The 14,938-nt window shown below is 41.9% G+C and overlaps 1 pseudogene; it reads right to left on the bottom strand.

Moving 5' to 3' along the window:
* Positions 1-7,575: 7,575 nt before the first annotated feature.
* On the bottom strand, positions 7,576-8,332 carry LOC102477377 (cytosolic iron-sulfur assembly component 2A-like; annotated as a pseudogene).
* Positions 8,333-14,938: the final 6,606 nt, after the last annotated feature.

Genomic DNA, 14,938 nt, shown 5'->3' with positions numbered 1-14,938 from the left:
CCCCCCCCCCTCCCGCCGCCTCGGTCAGGCGCCCCATGTGCCGCGCGCAGGGGGCTCAGCGCCGCCAGCTCTGCCGCCCGCGAGGGGGAGGAGCAGGTGCCCCCGGCCGCCCGCCCCGCCCCGCTCTCGCCCCGCCCGCGTCCCTCGGGAACGCGCGCGGACCCCGAGCTTGGGCCGCGGCCTGGGCTCCCGGGCACCGCGTCCCACTAGCTCCTGGCTGCGATTTCCAGGCGGCGCTGATGTTTCCGCTCCCGGGGAAGATCCATCCGTTCTCTAATTGGGCGAACTTCTTCCTAGAGAGTGGTCCCAGGCTCTTGTACCCTGGCGCCGTGCGCCGTGCTGGGACGTTCCATCCGGACAGCCGGGATACACCTGCACTTGGTGTGGCTCTGCCCCACCCAGGCTACTGTAAGGTAATGTCCCGACGAGTGGCTGGATCTTCCTTCCAGATTCGTTCTGAAGAACTTCTGGGAAAGAATCGCCCGCGTCGCCCTGGTCACTTTTTCTGTCCAGTTGGGCAAGTAAGAGGTGAATGCATACAGTAAGATTGCCCCCACTTCCGTGCATTCTACCGGAGCCGGTGTCCTCCGGACACGGATGCCAGGTCAGCGCAGAATGTGGGACGTCGGAGGGGAAGCTCGAGGAAGGAGGACGTGAGGAAATGCGAAAGGAGAAACGTTTAAACAGACATAGGCAAACTCGCCATCAGGCTAACAGTAACTCTTTCTAGCCGGGAAGCTCCTATCCCAATGTTTTCCGCTCTCAATCTTTATCTTTCCCTTCCCCCCTCTCCCCTTAATACGCAAGCTTTCACCTAATAGCTCTTCTCTTTGCCTTTAAATCAATGCAGTTAAGGCAGGCTCTGGAATCAGGTTACTGAAATTCAAACTCCAAATTCCTGACTCCACCCGTTGTATAAACTGTGTGGATTTGGGCAGCTTAACCTCTGTATGCCTCAGTTTCTTTGGTGGGGTTAATTTAAAAACAGAAAAGAAAAGAGAAAAGGGAGGGAGGAGAAGGAGAGGGGGAGAGAGAGAGGGAGAGAGAGGGAGAGAAAGAAAGAGGAACGAAAACTACCTCTGGGACCAGCAGAAGGTGTAATGGCTACGTTGCTGGACTCCCACGTAGTGGATCATGGTTCCATTCCCAGACAGGTGGCTTAAAACTCACGCTGGGGGCATGTGCTTTCTTCCCCAAAATCCTGAGAGGAGGCTGGAGGAGAAGAGACTGCAGTATGGCGGTCCCAGGGGGTGGGTGGTGGTGGTAGGGTTGTGGTTTCTAGCTTTCCATCTCTCTGTCTCTTTCTCTCTGGTGAGCGCATGAAGCCTATAGCAAATCTGTCTCTTAAAAACAAACAAAAAAAAGCACCTCATAGGATTATGGAGAGATTTAAGTGAAGTCGTCCACGAAAAACATGTTCAGGCCCCAAACAGTTTGTCGGCCCCAAGTCAGCGTGTTATCTCCATTCTAGAGACCGCAGTCTCCCCAGTCCAGCAGAAGAAAGTCTGCGGGAGCCAAGGAAGTGATCTGTCAGATAGAAGGTTCTTTTGGACCCGAACCTTAGCAGCCGGTAGGGTAGGACCACTGGGCAACCGTCTTGACCGAGGTCCTCAAGATACTGTGAGGAGTAGAGGCAGAACGGCACCAGAAGAAAGGAGGACCAGGGCACGCGGCCCTTCTGCTCCTGGGATCATGGGGGAAACTTAGGGTGATAATTCTTGTAGGGAACGGAGGGAGCCGGTGAGGGGAGTGTGAAGAATATCTGAGGAAAAAAATAAAATACAATGGCAGAAGATTGACAAAATTACGAACAACTCTAAATAGGGATTTAAATTGGAAAGGAAAAAGTAAAACTTTATTTGCAAAATGTTATGATATTGCATGGATAAGCAATCCTGAGGATCTTAAGGAAAAGAGCTACTGTGGGACCAGTGGGTGGTGTGGTGGTTAAGGAACTGGACACTCCCACATGGGCGACCATGGTTCAAGTCCTGGACCTGGTGGCTTAGTTTCTCACTTTCTCTCTCTCTGTTTCTCTCTGGTCAAATTAAAAATAAATGAGTGAATAAATAAAATTTAAAATAAATAATTATTTTTAAAAAGAGCTACTGGAACTTCTGACAGGTAACAAGGTCAGTGGAGCAAAAGTCCATTGTTTTTCAACATATTATCAAAGAAAAAGCAGAAAATGGAATTTAAAATAAAATACTGCATGCTCATCCACATCCTCAGACTAAATATTTTGGAGTAAGTTTAGCAAAACATGTACAAGACTTACACACTAAAAACTATGTATCAGTTGCTCCTGAGAGCAATTAAAGACCTGGATAAATAGCTAGTTCATGTTCATTAATTGGAACTCAGTTCCCCCAAAATTCCAATAGAATTTTTCTATTAATTTGACATTCTAAAATTATATGGAAATGCCTAGGAAGAACAAAGCTGGAGCACATACATACCAGATTTTAAAGCTTACTATAAAACTGGTTTTTAGTACAGTATGATAGGCATAGGACAGACGTCTAGATCAGTGAAACAGGAGAGTCCAGGAGGAGACCCATATGGATATGGTCAATTGATTTTCAACTAAGAAACTAAGGAAATTAGATGTGGAATATGTAATTTTGTTCAGTAAATGGTGCTAGAACAACTTGATGGTGTCCATATTTTAAAAACGAATCTTGGGACCAACAGTTAACATGATGGCTATGTCGCTGGACACCCATGTAGTCGAACGCAGTTCGAGTCCTGGACCCAGTAGCTTAAACTCATGCCGGGTGCGTGTGCGTGCGTGCCCAAGATCTCGAGAGGAGAATGGAGGAGAAAGGATTATGGCATGGCCATCCCCCCTGGGGGGGTGATTTCTCACTTTCTGTCTCTCTGTCTCTCTCTGTCTGGCAAGCACACGTGCCCTATAGAAAAAAAACCTCTCCAAAAAAAAGAAAAAAAAATGAATCTCAGGCCAGCCCTATCGCCTAGTGGTTAAAGGAACTGGATCTCACATGGCCAACCATGTTTTGAATCCCAGCCCTCAGCGGCTTAAGAAACACACTGGGCACACATGCATCCCTGCCCCCAAATCCCAAAAGGATGGAGAAGGGTTTGCAGCATAGCTGTACCTCATGAGGGTGTGCGACATTGTTTTCCCTGGGGGGGGGGGGGGGGGGGGTACTTTTTTCCTCATTCTCTTGGTTTTTCTCTCTCTCTGATGAGCACATGTACCCAATGGCAATTAAAAATAATTTTTGTTTTTCAAAGTCAGAATCTCCCTGTTGTGATCCCCCTCAGGCTCCTAAATCAGCTTTTTATCTTTTTATTTTTCTCAAGACAGTCTTACTATATTGCCCAGGTCAGCCTCAAGCTCAAGCTCACAACCCTGCATTAGCCTTCAAATCACTGAAATTACAGGTGCATGTCATTGCACCTGGCCTTTAGATTAGACCATGACTTGAGCCTTGACCTCTCATGAGGACAGAGTCTGCAGAACAGCATCTTAGCACCGTGTGGCACTGTTAGTGGGCCCTCAGAAATGAATCTTGGGATCCAGCAGGTAGCATGGTGGTTAAGGCATTTGGTTCCTACGTGGCAGACCATGATTCAAGCCCTAAACCCAGTGGTTTGAAAATCACACCCAGTATGTGTGCTTGTGTGCCCAAAATCCCAAGAGGAGAATGGAGGAGAAAAGATTGCACCATGACTGCCTCCCTGGAGGTTGATTTCTCTCCCTCTCTCTGATGAGCAAACACACCAAACACACCCTATAGCAAAATACTTAAAAAAAAAAAAAGAAGCTTGACCCTTACTTCACCATAGACAAATATTAGCTTGAAACAAATCATAAATATAAAAACGGAAACCATAAAACTTCTAGATGAGAACAGTAGCATCTTTGTGATCTTGGGAAGGTAACGAGTTCGCAGGTACAAATAAAAGTATGATCAGGGAGCAGATGGTGGCACAGTGTTGACACAACACACGTGAAGCTAAACCACATGGGAAGGGTTCTGGTCATGTCTACAAACCTCCTTGAACAGGTCAGCCACACACATGCCCATGACTCAGGGCGGACTGGAGCTGGGGGTGAATTGCACCGTGAAGCCCGGTGGCCTCTCTCTCTAAACTTAAATAATAATAATAATAATAATAATAATAATAATTGAACTGTCAGCTCCAAAGATAATATGGGCCAGCAGTGGCGTAGTGGTTAAGACACTGGATTTCCATGTGGCAGACCGTGGTTCAAGTCCTGAACCCAGAGGCTAGAGACTCCGACTGAGCTTATGTGCCTGTGTGCCCAAAATTCCAAAAGAATGGACAAGGGACTGTGGTGTGGCCATCCCCCTTGGAGGGTGATTTCTCAGTTTCTATCTGTCTCTCCAGCAAGCACACATGCTCTATAGCAACAATCTCTCTTACAAAAAATAAATAAATAAAATAAATGAAAATATTGGGCAGCAAGAGGTATAGCAGTTAAAGTGCTAGACTCCCACATGGCTGACCTGGTTATAGTCCCAGATTGGCAGCTTGAAAATCACTACAGGCCCCACGTGCATGTGTGCCCCAAATTCCAGGAGAAGAATGGAAGAGAAGGGATTGCAGTGTGGTCATTCCCCACCAGGGGTATGATTTCTCACTTTCACTTTCACTGTCTCTGTCTCTCTCTGGCAAGCACACACACCCTATGACAAAAACCTAAATAAATAAGTAAAAATGAAAATATTATAACATCTGCATCTGACAAGGAACTTGTATCTACAATACATAAAACATTCTTACTATTTAATAAAACAACCAATTTTCTTTAAATGACTAAAAGATTTGACTAAGCACATTACAAGGATGAAATAGACAGTCAATAGAAAATGAAGGTACTCAATCTCACTAGAAAATGCAAATCTAACCCAAAGTGAGATTCATTACCCTATCACTAAAGTGGTGAATATTCTTTAATGTTGTCAAGGATGTGGAGCAATTGCCATTCTTATAGAAGAGTAAAGACTTTACTACACTGGAAAATAATTTGGTAATTTCTTTAAAAGATCAAGATACATTTTCCATATGACCCAGCAATTTCCTTTTTGGTATTTAACTAAGAGAAATAAAAACATGTCCACAGGAATTCTTAGACACAAACATTCATAGCAATTTCCGAGATAATCCCAAACTAAAAATAACACATGTACTTATCAACACATGAATGGAGAGACAAACTGTAGTGTATTCATACAATGGGGTATTACATAGCAATAAAAAGGAACGAGCTACATGCAACATGAATGTACATCATAAACTTTATGCTGGGTAAAAGTCCAGATGCAAAATATTATCTATTTTATAGATCATAAATATTTTATAGATAATATTTATGTTATATATATAATATATAATTATATCTATTACAAAATGTATGGTTTCTTTATATAACAATCTAAAAAAGAAAAATCTAATTTACGGTGACAAAATGCAGAAAAGTTGTTGCCTGGGCTGGGGATGCCTAGGGTGATTAGACTAAAAACAGACACAAAAATCCTTTTGGAGTAATGTAAATTTTCAATGTATTGGAGCTGGCAGGTGGCAGAGTAGTTAAGGCACTGGACTCCTACATGGCTGACTATGGTTTGAGTCCCAGACCTGGCAGCTTGCTTTTTCACTTTCCCTCTTTCTCTCTCATCTCTCTCTAGGAAGTGCATGTGCCCTCTAGCAAATTTTAAAAATAATAATCATTATCATAAATGAAATTAAATAAAAAATGTTCAATATGTTGATTATGGTGGCTATGGGTCTGGAACTTGAGGCTGCAGTTGGTCATGTGAGAATCCAGCGCTTAAACCACCATACTACCTGCTGGCCCCTTGTTTTTTATTTGCTCAAGGTGCCATAAATAAGGGAGAGATTGAGTACTTATTTGAGATAGACTATTTTATGAAGCCAGAGCCCTCTGATGGTGGGATGCTAAGGAATTAAGGACAGACGGGGCCAGCCATATAGTAGTGGCCAAGTGTTGTGCTTTGGGAGCCAGATCCCAGATGGCCAACTATGGTTCAGATCCCAGCCCTGATGGCATGAAGAACACTGGGTGCATGTGCATACATGCCCAAAACCCTGATGGGAAGGAGAAATAAGGAAAAGGATTGTGATGTGACCCACTCCCACTGGGGGGTCCTTTCTCTGTCTTTCTCTCACTCTCTTTCTCTCTCTCTCATCTGTAGCAAATGCACATGCCCTTTGGCAATAAAATAAATGATAATAAAGGAGACAGAGGGATTTGGTTTCAAAAAGAGAAAAGGCCCTTCTTCGTCAGGCAGAAATAAAGAAAATTAAGATAGAGATATTTTGTGTTAGAAAGGAGAAAGTTGAGGTGGGTAGCCTTCATGAGAGTCAGCAATCTTGAGAGAAAAGAAGGCTAGTAATAGTATCTTCCACATATTATAACTTTGTTTGACTTCTCAATACGTCGTAATGTTTTCCTAATCTAAGGGCTAGCTCTTGCTGTTAGGAAAAGGCATTCTGTACTTTCTTGAATAACTGGAGCCCGGGGAACCAAGGCAAAATTATCTCCTAGTCCTTGCTGTTGGAATTCTCTGACACAGTCAGACAGATCTGTTCTTTGTCCATAAGCTGACCTGGATAGACTTCCATCTGATCGCCATTCTTTTCGCCCTCTCCAAAATGCTGTTTTTCCTTCTCTCATTTATGTAAACATAATTCACTCCTTAAGCCCGCATTTAATACCAATTATTTTAAGTTTTTTTTCCCTCAGTACTTCAATTCATAATGGTTCCTTATTTTCTACCAACTCAAGTAGTTCATATTGATAATGTGTCAATCATTTTAGCATTAAATTATATACTGCTTTTTGCTTTTTAGTATTAGTTTTTGCTATAGGACACATATGCTTGCTAGAGAGAGAACAATCTAAAGGGGAAGTGAGAAACCACCCCCAGAGGGGATGGCCACACTGTAATCCCTTCTGCATTCTACTCTAGGGATTTGGCATATGTATGCAGGCATTTGTGCCCAGTGTTTTCTTCAATCCACTGGGTCTGGAACTTGAACTGTGCAGTCAGTCATGTGGAATCCAGCTGCCTTAATGCTTGTGCCACCTGCTGGCCCTATTGTTTCTTTGCTTTTAACTTAAACCTGCATATGTTTGTCTATGAAGAGAAAATACATATCAGAGATCATAGACTATATTTTTAAAAGTCCTTCTCAATAATCCATTAATAGTCCTTTCTCAACAATCCATTTACAGTTTTGGCAGCTTAATTGAGGTATAATTGACATACAGTGAACTGCACATATTTAAAATATATCATTTAATAATAAATTAGCTTGCGGGCACATGCACTTCCCAGAGAGAGAGAGAAAGAAAGAGAGAGAGAAAATGAGAAAACAAGCCACCAGGTCCAGGACTTGAACCATGGTTGGCCATGTGAGAGTGGCCAGTGCCTTAACCACCATGCCACCTGCGGGTCCCCAAATCACCTATGTATTAAACATGAGTCTTTGACATTTTACAAAGCATTTAAACAAATATTATCAGATATTACAGTTCAGTAGCTCTTAAGACAGCTATTAGTCAGGCTCAAGGATACACTGTTCCACAATTTCCCATAAGTTGGGGTTCTCCATTGCAGCTGCTACTTGCTCTTTGTTGTTTATCTGCTTGTTGATGTCTTCTGTTGAGTGAGTTCCCTCAGAAATGTAATTTCCAGTTTACGTCTAAATGGTGAACATTGCTGAAGTTTTATTCTTTTTTTTTTTTTTGAGAGGTTTTTGCTCTAGAGCGTGCGCACTCGCCAGAAAGCCAGAGAGAGACAGAGAGATAGAAAGTGAGAAATCACCCCCCAGGGGGGATGACCACGCCGCAATCCCTTCTCCTCCCTTCTTCTCTTGGGATCTTGGGCACGCACGCACACATGCCCAGCGTGAGTTTAAGCCACTGGGTCCGGGACTTGAACCATGGTTGGCTACATGGGAGTCCAGCAACATAGCCATTATGCTAACTGTTAATCCCTGAAGTTTTATTCTTAAGCACAGCCTGATAAGAGTCTGCCAAAGAACAATGAGGTACTGTTGGCATAAAGCTGATAATGACCAAATGGCCATGTTCATTTATCTTCTGAACCGCCACACAACTTTCAGTCCAGCAATCCAATTCTTCTAAAGTATTGGGCTTTTCAGGGTCCCGGATAGTTCAAATCAAATCATAAACCTCTAGCATTTTCTCTTCCATGATCCGGGGCTGTCAGGCAGTTCCCCCCTGAGAGAAGCCCGAGAGCCACAGGACTCTGCTCAGCGTCCAGGAGAGTAGCCTGGACACCAACTCCATCCTCATGCTCTGCCATCCCTGGCGACTGTTCCAACTGAGCCACTGTCTTTCCTGCCCAATGTATTTTGTAAGCCTCTGGGTTTGGGATTTGAGCCATACAATTGGCCATGTGGGATTCAGTCACTTTAACTGTCACATCACTGGCTGACCCAGTCAAATTGTTTACTTAAGTGATAGCACATTTCACATTCACATCAGCTATGAGAGTCTTAGTTACTTCACATGTTGACCAATGGTTAGCTTTGCAATTTTAGCTATTCTAGTAGATGTGTGATCTCATTGTGTTTTTAATTTTCATTTCCATAATGACTAATGATGCTGAACTATTTTTCCCCATGTGCTTACTTGTCAATTGTATATTCTCTTTGCTGTAGTAACTGTTCAAATCTATCGGCCATTGCTTAATGAGTCAATTGCTTGCTCATGCATGCTCTGTATGAAGAGGAAGATCTCAGGAAACGAACCCACGACTTTCCCATGTGAACTCAGTATTGAATAATTTGCATTACTGCTGCGCTACCACCTTTGGCTTCTTTGTTTGTGTGTTTGTTTTGTTTTTTAACTTTTTAAAAGAAAGTAAGAGCAAGAGCTAAAGAGCATACTGGAGGAAGAAGGAGAAGAGAAACAGGAATTTTTGACAGGGTCTCACCATTGCTGTCCTCTGTCCCACCCAGCCTCTGAGTTAGCCAAGATTACAGACATATGCTACCATAGCTGGTCCATTCAAGTCCTTCCCGCCACGTGGGACACAACATTAGGACTCTTTAGGAGGTGTTGTCTGCCTTTTTCTGTCTCTCTCCTGTCTTTCTTGCTCATGGAATAAATAAACTTTAAACATTAGTGGAGCCAGCAGGTGACATGGTAGTTAAGAAACTGGATTCCCACATGGCCGACTACAGTTCAAGTCCTGGACCCAGCGACTTAAACTCACGCCGGGCATGTGTGCATCCCCAAGATCCTGAGAGGAGAATGGAGGAGAAGGGATTGCCCTGAGGCCATCCCCCCTGTGGGGGTGGGGGGGGATGGGGGTTGTGATTTCTTGCTTTCTGTCTGTCTCTCTTTGTCTTTCTGGTGACTGTGCCTGCCATACAGCAAAAAACCTCTCAAAAAAAAAAAAAAAAGAACAGGGAACCAGCAGTTAGCGTAATGGCTATGTCGCTGGACTCCCACGTAGTCGACCGCGGTTCGTGTCCTGGACCCGGTGGCTTAAAACTCACGCCGGGCGCGTGTGCGTGCGTGCCCAAGATCCCGAGAGGAGAATGGAGGAGAAGGGATTGCGGCGTGACCATCCCCCCTGGGGGGTGATTTCTCGCTTTCTGTCTCTATGTCTCTCTCTGTCTGTCTGGCAAGCGCACGCACCCTACAGTGAAAATCTCTCCAAAAAAAAAAAAAAAAAAAAAGAACAGTGATTAAATGTAAATTTTAAAAGTGCAAAATAAAAGGAAGAAAGAATAAGAAGAAAAAATGGGAAGTGTGAAGAGTGGGAAATTTCCAAATGCAAATGTACTCATTTAGAAAATGTTAAGTTGAGCACTTAACTCAAGGAAAGGATACTGGAATTCACTTAAATCAATTTCCTTATTTTTTATTGATGTGAAAACTAAGGCAGAGTGGAGTTTTAGAACTTTTCTAGAATCTCCTTTAGAACAACCAATTTGGTTGTAGGCTGACAGTTGAAAGTCAAGACTTTATAAGAAGTAAAGTCAATCTGTTGTATAGGTATATTATTATGTTATTATAAATATGAACTTAATTTCTGAAGAAACATTTAATACCTTTTGAAATTGATCATGAAAATAAAAATAAAATGCCTGGCTAAACACAATACTATTAATATCTGAAATGCTCCTTTGGAGAAAATTCTCTACATCAGCACAAATATAATATGGGAAACATTAGAATGATGTATTTTTTCTTCTTGTAAATTTCCTTTTTTTTTATAAGCAGGTACTTTTTTTATTATGCTAAACTTTGAATTACTTTCAAAACTAGAGTCCTCTATTTTGAAAAGTCTTTGCATGACAAATGTGAAGGAGGAGCAGATTCCTTGGTGAGGTCTTTATTTTCAAAGATCCTTCAGGATATACCAGCTGCAGACTGAGTCAGCAGAATAGCCATAAACCCAGACCAGCTGGTAAGTGTTGCTAATCCAGTTACTCGGTATGTGGCAGTTATTTGGTGTTCATAAAGAAAGATATGATCTTCATAAGAGGAAAGGCGGCAATTGTGAAAGCCACAAACTGAACCATTGTATAATAAATTGGAGGGTTTATATTTATTATAAAACTTTTGTTTGTTGTGAAAAGGCTATTTATGAATCCTGGCATTATACAGATTGGTTCAACCTTCTCCAAAAAAAGATGTTAAACCATGCTAAAAGAAGCAGCTGTTAGTATCTGTTAGGAGAGACTTAGGTGAGGGAGCCAATCTAGTTGCTGAGGAATGGTCTGAGGCTGTGTTTTTCACACATTTTTTTTGAAACATGAACCTCTCTCATATATTTTAAACATTTATTTATTACTTCCATGAGATAAAAAGAGAGACAGCACACCCAACAAGATGTTGACACTGTGATCTACCCCACTCTCAACCAGCTCCTGATCATGGGTGCACATGTGCCTGGAATACTCTGGAAGATCTCTGAATGTGAACCAGGAACCCTCCTGTGGATCAGCCTTATAGAACATCACATTTTACCACTGCATCGCCATCTAGCCCCCTCTAAAATTTTTTAATGATCATTTAAAATTAGTCATAACTATAAATAATCACAAATGATGCAATTTCTGGTGACTTTTAATAGCTTTATTAAGGTATAATTCATATGAAAAAGCTGCAGATATATATTTTCAAATTATTTAATTTAATTTTATATACTTATTTATTTATTTACTTTTATTTGACCAGAGAGGGACAGAGAAAGAAAGAAAGAAAGTGAGAGAGCAAGCCACCAGATCCGGGACTCAGATTATGGTCAACCATGTGGGAGTCCAGTGCCCTTAACCACCGCACCACTTGTCAGCCCCAAGCTGCATATTTTAAAATGTACAATTTGATATTGACACATATATATCCATGAAAGCATTGCTGTAGATGAAAGCATTAATGTAGATGAAATAATATCCTCACCTCCTCCCCCCATCTTTTTCCCCCTCATACCAGCTTTTTATATATCCAGTGAATTCATCTAGGGCTGGAATTATACTTGTTGAAAGTTTTTAACAAGAAATTCAACTCAGAGCCAGCCCATAGCCTAGAGGCTAAGAGAGCTGGATCCCACATCCCTGGCTGCAATTTTGAGTCAGCCCTGGCAATTTGAAAAACATACTCAGTGCATGCGTGTGCTTGCCCCAAATCCAGACAGGATGGAGAAATGAAGGAGAAGGGATTGTGGTGTAACCATACCCCATCAGGGGGTGTTTTCTCTCCATATCTCTCTATCTCTCTGATGAGCACACATGCTTCTGGCAATAAAAAAGAAAGAAATTAATTCATTTGGTCAAGCCTCTGTGGCACAGATGGTAGTGTATTGGACGGGTAGTATAGCTGGAAGCCACATGCCAACCATGATTTGAATCCCTGGCCTGCTTGGCCTGAAAACATGCCAGATGAATGAGTGCATGTCCACGTTCGTGGTGTGTTGCAGGACCGGAGGAAGAGGAATCACAGTATGATCGAGCCCTTTGAGGGTACTTCTCTCTTTCTGTTATGCATGTGCTCTATCATGAATAACACTCTAATTAAAAATTCAATTCCAAACCAATAGAGTTATTCCAATTAAATATTTCTTCAGTGAGATTGAGTAGTGTGTACTTTGAAGGACTTTGTCACTTCCTCTACAGTGTCCAGTTTATAGGAATAGTTGGTCATAATATTTCCTTATTATTAATATCTGTAGAATCCATAAGCCTATCTTTCTTATTCCTGAAGTAGGCAATTTGTGAGTTTCCTTTTCCTATCAGTATGACTAGTTTTAACAATTTTATCGATCTATAAAAACTGGCTTATAGTTTATTTTTATTTATTTATGTATTTAGCCTAGGGTGTGTGTTCTCACCAGAGGGAACAAAAGGAAGTGCCCCGCCTTCCACACACTCCCATGAGATGTGGTCATATTGCAATCTGCTTTCCTCCATTTTTCTATCCTGTCAGGTTTTTGGGCATGCTCACATGTGCTAGTTTGTTTTTCAAACTGCTGGAGCCAGGATTCAAACTGTAATGGAGGACCATGTTGGATCCAGCTCCCAATACACAGCACATAACCACTGGGCTACAGGACTGGTCCTATTGTTTCTGTTTTCTTTTTCATTGGTTTCTATTTTGATATTTATTTCCTTTCTTCTGCTTACTTTGGGCTTCACTTGTTACTTTTAAAAGATTTTTTAAGGTGAAAGCTGAGATAATTAATTTGAGGCCTTTCTTCTCTAATATAGGTGCTATATTGTACTATATATATCTCTATAAATATCTCTGACTACTGCTCTACTAATTCTTAGAAACTTTAACCTCCTGTTTTAATTTTTATCCTATCCAAATACTTTCTAATTTCCATTCTTATTTCTCCTTTGACCCTTGGGTTATTTGTAAATCTGTAAATTCATTTCCAAGTATTTGGGAACTTTCAAATATTCATCTGGTCCAAACAGCCATGGCTCATAGGCACATACATTACTGGCATAATCAGAGGAGTCTTGAATGAACTGGGAACCTTCCCATGTGAGATTGTCTTGCAGAGCATAGTGCTTTACTTATTTCTTTAGATTTTTGCCATAGGACGTGTGTGCTTGCCTGAGACAGACAGAGAGCAAGTGAGAAATCACACCCCTCTCCCCAGGGGGATGGACATGCTGCAATCCCTTCTCCTCCATTTTCCTCTTGGGATTTTTGAGCATGCATGCACATGGATGTGATCTCCAAGATGCTGGGTTCAGGACTTCAACCGCGGTTGGCCATGAGGTCCAGTGCCCCAATCAGTATGACACCTGCTGGCTCCCAGAGCATAGTGTTTTATTTCTATGTTGTCAACCGGTCCCCACAAGCTATTCTTTCGACAGGGTCTCACTGTGTCATCCAGGACAGCTCATAATCTTCCTGCTGCATCTTGCTCAGATTACAGGGATATACCACCATGACTGGTCTTTAGGTTGGACAAAGAATTGAATCAGGTCCTCTTATGTGATCCTAATCTAAGGAACAATGTCTTAGCAGTATGCCACTGAGGCTTGACTTGCATCTCGCAAATTTCAGTATGTTGTCTTTTCACTTTAATCCAGTTCAAAATATTTTTTATTTTTAATTTTTTACTTTTTTTTTTTTTTGAAAGTTTTTTGCTATAGGGTGCGTGCGCTCGCCAGACAGACAGAGACATAGAGACAGAAAGCGAGAAATCACCCCCCAGGGGGGATGGTCACGCCGCCAGGGGGGGATGGTCACGCCGCAATCCCTTCTCCTCCATTCTCCTCTCGGGATTTTGGGCATGCACGCACAAGCGCCCGGCGAGTTTTAAGCCACCGGGTCCGGGACACGAACCGCAGTCGACTATGTGGGAGTCCAGCGACATAGCCATTATGCTAACTGCTGGTTCCCAATTTTTTAAGTTAATTTATTTCTTTCACAAGCAAGAGACAGCATACACTTAACAGGGCCAATGCCATGATCTACCCTCAGTCCTAGTCGGTCCCAGCCCATGGGCAAGCGTATATCCAGGACATAGAGGGAGGTCTCTGGGTGTGAACCAGTAACTTCCACCATGTGAGACAGCCTCTGAAGGTGTCATGTTATTGCTGCACCTCTGTTCAGAGAAGGAGAGAGTTATGATTTTTTCCCGACACATAGATTATTTAGAAGTGTTTAATCTTTACAAATATTAAAAATTATCTTTCTGTTACTAGTTGTTGGTATCTAAGCCAATTTTCTTTTAGTCAGAGAACATAATTTGTATGATTTTTATTCTTTAAGATGTTATTAATAACTGTTTTAAGGTCTAGCATATTATGTATGTTTGTTAAAGTTCTATGTCAACTTGACAAAGAATATTTATTCCTTAGTGTTTGGTTGTAGTATCGTTAAGTGTCAATTAGTTCAAGTTGGTTGACAGTGTTGAGTCTTCTTTGTAATTACTAGTTTTTGTGCACTTGTTCTATCTTTACCTGAAAGATGAGTGTTGAAATAGCTAACAAAGTCATGGATGTATTGATTCCTTCCTTTGGTTAAGTTTTGTTTCCTTTTATCATTTTTATCTTTAATTTTGCCAGAGGGCATGCACATTCACCAGAGGAAGGCAGAAAAAGAGAAAGGGAAAGCAAGAAAGCATCTTCCATGGGGCATGGTTACAGAGCAATCCTTTCTTCTCTAGTTCTCCTTTCGTTCAAGATTTTGGACATGCAGACACAGTATGTTTCTCAAATCATTAGGTCTAGGATTTGAATGATGCAGTTGGTTATGTGGGATTCATTTGCCTTAACCAGAGCATAGGCTAGCTTTTTCTTTTTTTTTTTTTTCAAGTGCTGCCATTAGGCTGACATACATTTAAGATTAAGTTTTCACGATGACTTGAGTCTTTACCATCATGAAATGTCATTAATTATCCCTGAAATTTTATTCTAA

The sequence above is a fragment of the Tupaia chinensis genome, unplaced genomic scaffold (genome assembly GCF_000334495.1).
Source record: "Tupaia chinensis unplaced genomic scaffold, TupChi_1.0 Scaffold000647_1, whole genome shotgun sequence".
Classification (NCBI taxonomy): Eukaryota; Metazoa; Chordata; class Mammalia; order Scandentia; family Tupaiidae; genus Tupaia; species Tupaia belangeri.
The sequence above is the reverse complement of the archived record's forward strand: the minus strand, read 5'-3'. Positions and strand labels throughout refer to the sequence as shown.